This window comes from Peromyscus californicus, unplaced genomic scaffold (assembly GCF_007827085.1).
Source record: "Peromyscus californicus insignis strain IS unplaced genomic scaffold, ASM782708v3 Scaffold_3__1_contigs__length_106647218, whole genome shotgun sequence".
NCBI classification, from domain to species: domain Eukaryota; kingdom Metazoa; phylum Chordata; class Mammalia; order Rodentia; family Cricetidae; genus Peromyscus; species Peromyscus californicus.
The window spans coordinates 68,148,410-68,152,044 of NW_026294551.1; positions in this window are offsets into that span (position 1 = coordinate 68,148,410).

The window sequence follows — 3,635 nt, forward strand, 5'->3', positions numbered from 1 at the left end:
TCCAGGTTCACTGAGAGACCGAGTCTCTCAAAAATACAGGTAGAAGCAACTGAGGAAGATATCTGGTATCAACCTCGGCCTCCACATGCATATACATGCACACACACATACATACACACACACACACACACACACACACACACACACACACACACACACACACACTGATAAGTACACGTACCACATACACATAACCAAAGTGGCGGAAACAAACAAGAAAATGGGTGCAGGTGTAGAGATGACTCATTGGTTAATAGTGTTCTCTGTCCTTGCACAGAGTTCAGTCCCCAACTCCCGGGTCAGGTAGCTCACAATGGCCTGGAACTCTAGTTCCAGGCATTCTGACCCCCTCTGCTAGCCTCGTGGACACACACACACACACACACACACACACACACACACACACACACCTACAAATTAAAAGATTTTAAAGGAAATGGATGCCACACCCCACCCACATCCCCTGATGCCCTGAAAATCACATAAATGCCTGAGTGGTTGCTTTCCCTGTGTCCAGAAAGCATTTCTGAGGCACCAGGCTTAGAAAGTGCGCACCGAGGAATACGAATCTCCTATTCAGTAAGAGTCTCACAAAGAAAGTAGCCTTAACCTGGTTCAGCCACTGAGTCAAAATTTATCCCCCAAACCTTTACAAAATAATTTCCCATAAATTAGTTACCCTGCTGCCCTGGCGATCTGAGGAGAGCCAGAGATAAAAGCTCACTTCTTTGGAAGTTTTCATTACAGGTCCATCTTTCAGAGAAGGCATGTTCTCATTAACACCTGAAAGGAGCCACTGTCCCATCTACACAGTTTCCTTCCTCCTTCTTTTCCTTCCTCCCTTCCCTTCCATCTCACCCCTCCCCTCATCTCCCCTTCCCCACTCCCCTCCTCTCCCTCGGCCTGCCTGTCCCTCTTTTCTCCCAACTCTCTCCTCTCCCCTCCTCTCCCTCCTGTGGAGAAAGAGATTTTTATCCTCTGCAAGGATTATTGACCTACTTTTTAAGTAACAGTCAGCTGGGGGAAGGGTTTAAAGAGATAGCCCTCTCAGCAAGCACACTGCTACTGTGTTTCTTGTTCAAGGACAATTTTGTAACGTGGAAGTCTTGAATGTAGCATTCCTGGGCATGTGTCCCAAGCATCTTTTGTGTTTGAAAAGATTAACATAAAATAGTAGAAAGTTAGAAATACACATCCCCACGCAATTAAAATGATGAGTCCAGAAAAACTAGCATGCCACCTGACTTAGAGCACACTGCTGGGTAACTGACTTATCAGTGAGTAAAAGCTGGTTAAAAACAAAAACAAAAACAAAAAACAGGTGAGCCAGCCAGGCTTGGAGGTGCGGGCAGGTAATCCCCACTACACAAGAAGCTGAGGCAAGAGAATGACAAGTTCAAAGTCTACTTGGATTATTGAGGGGGTTCAAGGTCAGCCTGAGCCACAGCTTAGTGAGAGCCTGTCTCCAAACTAAAGAGGGAAGGCAAAGGGGCTGGGGCGTGACTCAGTGGCAAAGCTGTCGCCTGGCATGTGGAAGACTTGCGGTTAAATCCCCAGGAGAGCAGCAGGCAAACTAACAGAAGGATGTGAACCACAGCTGGATGGAAGGATTATGGGAAAATAATGCTACAGAACAAGCTCCTTTGTGAACACAGCCGAGCACTGGGACTGGGGCCCAGAGTCTTGTGCATACTAGAAAAACACCAGACTAACGGAGCCACCACCCAGGCTTACGGTGACTCTTATGGTGACTCTCTTAAGTAGTTCTGCCTAGTGTTTTCCCCTTGCAGTCCTAACCTAGCTAAGTGTCTGTTGCAAGAGGCCTACTGTCTGGCCGCTGCCTCTGCTTGTGACATGCCTCCCCACTAACCACAATCACTTCGGACTAGATTTAAAGTGAGACATGTAAGTCTTTACTTTTGCTTACACACTTAGAAATCATTGTGTGGTTATGAGTGTGTAGTGGTTTAAATGAGAATGCCCCCTACAAGGCTCATAAATTTGAATGCTTGATCACCAGGCAATGGAACTGTCTGAGAAGGATTAGGAGGACTAGGAAGTGTGCCCTTGTTGGAGGTGTGACCTTGTAGGAGGAGGCTGTCACTGGAAGCCGGCCTTGACGTTTCAAGAGCCGATACCAGACCAGCTGTCTCTCTCTGTCGATGGCCTTGTAATGCCCTCAGCTATTTCTCCAGCACCGTGTCTGCCTGCTTGCCACCACACCACACTCCCTGTCATGATGATCATGGTCTAAAACTATAAGCAAGTCCCCAAGTAAAAGTTTTCTTTTATAAAAGTAGCCTTGGTCATGGTGTCTCTTCACAGCAGTAGGACAATGACTAAGACAGGCTGGCTATTTTTGTAAGTGTGTGTGTGTGTGTGTGTGTGTGTGTGTGTGTGTGTGTGTGTGTGTGTGTGCGCGCGCATGCGCACACATGTGAAGTCCATGAGCTTCCCCAGAGTTGCCTGTCTCTCCCTCTCTTCTCATTGTTGGAGTAGTGGGATTACAGCTACACTACAGCATACTTTCTGTGGACTCTGGGAATTCAAACTCAGGTCCTCACAACTGCTCAGCAAGTGATTTACCACACCCCTAAGGGGCTTAATTGTGGCACCTTTGTATACCAAAGAACAGAGAGGTGAGGGAGGGTGATACAGGAACAGCATACCCCTTAACGAATGAGTACCAAGGAGCCCTCAAAACAACTACAACAGTAACACAGAGGATCACTGACAGCAGGCACGGTGACCTCAGTGCCTGGGCCTGTCATCCCAACACTGGAGAGGTAGAGGCAGAGGGATCACATGTTCAAGGTCACCCTCTGCTACACAGCAAGTTCCTGGCCAGCCTGTGCTACACGAGATCCTGTCTGAAAAAAAACAAAAATAAAGATTGGGCCAGCAAGAAGGCTCAGTCAGTAAAGGCACGGCTGCCAAGCCTGACACCTCGAGTTCAATTCCCATCACCATGTGGTAGAGAGAGAGAAGACAGGAGACAGACAGATAGGTAAATGTAACAAATGTCTAGAGTCTTTTTAAAAAGAAAAGACCAGAGGCTGGAGAGATGCTCAGTGGTTAAGAGCACAGCCTGTGCTTGCAAAGGACCAGAGATCTGTTCCAAGCACCTATATTGTATAGTTCACTCCCTGTAACTCCAGTTCTAGGGGATTCTACACCCCTTCTGGCCTCCATAGGCATCTGCATGCATGTGCATATGCATACATATACATACATATATATATATATATATATATATATATATATATATATATATATAAATCTTTTATTTATTGACTGACCACAGGTTGAAATAACAGAAGTGATAATTATGAAAGCTTTAAAAATGTACAAATTACTATATATGATGGACACAGAGTGGGCATGTGGTGCTGAAAAGGTGGCCCTGGTAGACTTGCTTGACACAGTGTTGCCTCAGGGCTTGAAGTTGTAAGAAAAATGGCAATATTCGTGCAGCATAATAAAACAAGATCTGCCTAGGCTTGGCAACCCAGTATGGTAGGGTACCCCAGTGCTCCCGACACTTGGTCTTGGAGGGTGCAGGCAGGAAGATTAAGAGTTCAAGGCCATCATTGGCTACATAGTGAACTGAGGCCCAGCTGGGCTATCTGAGACCA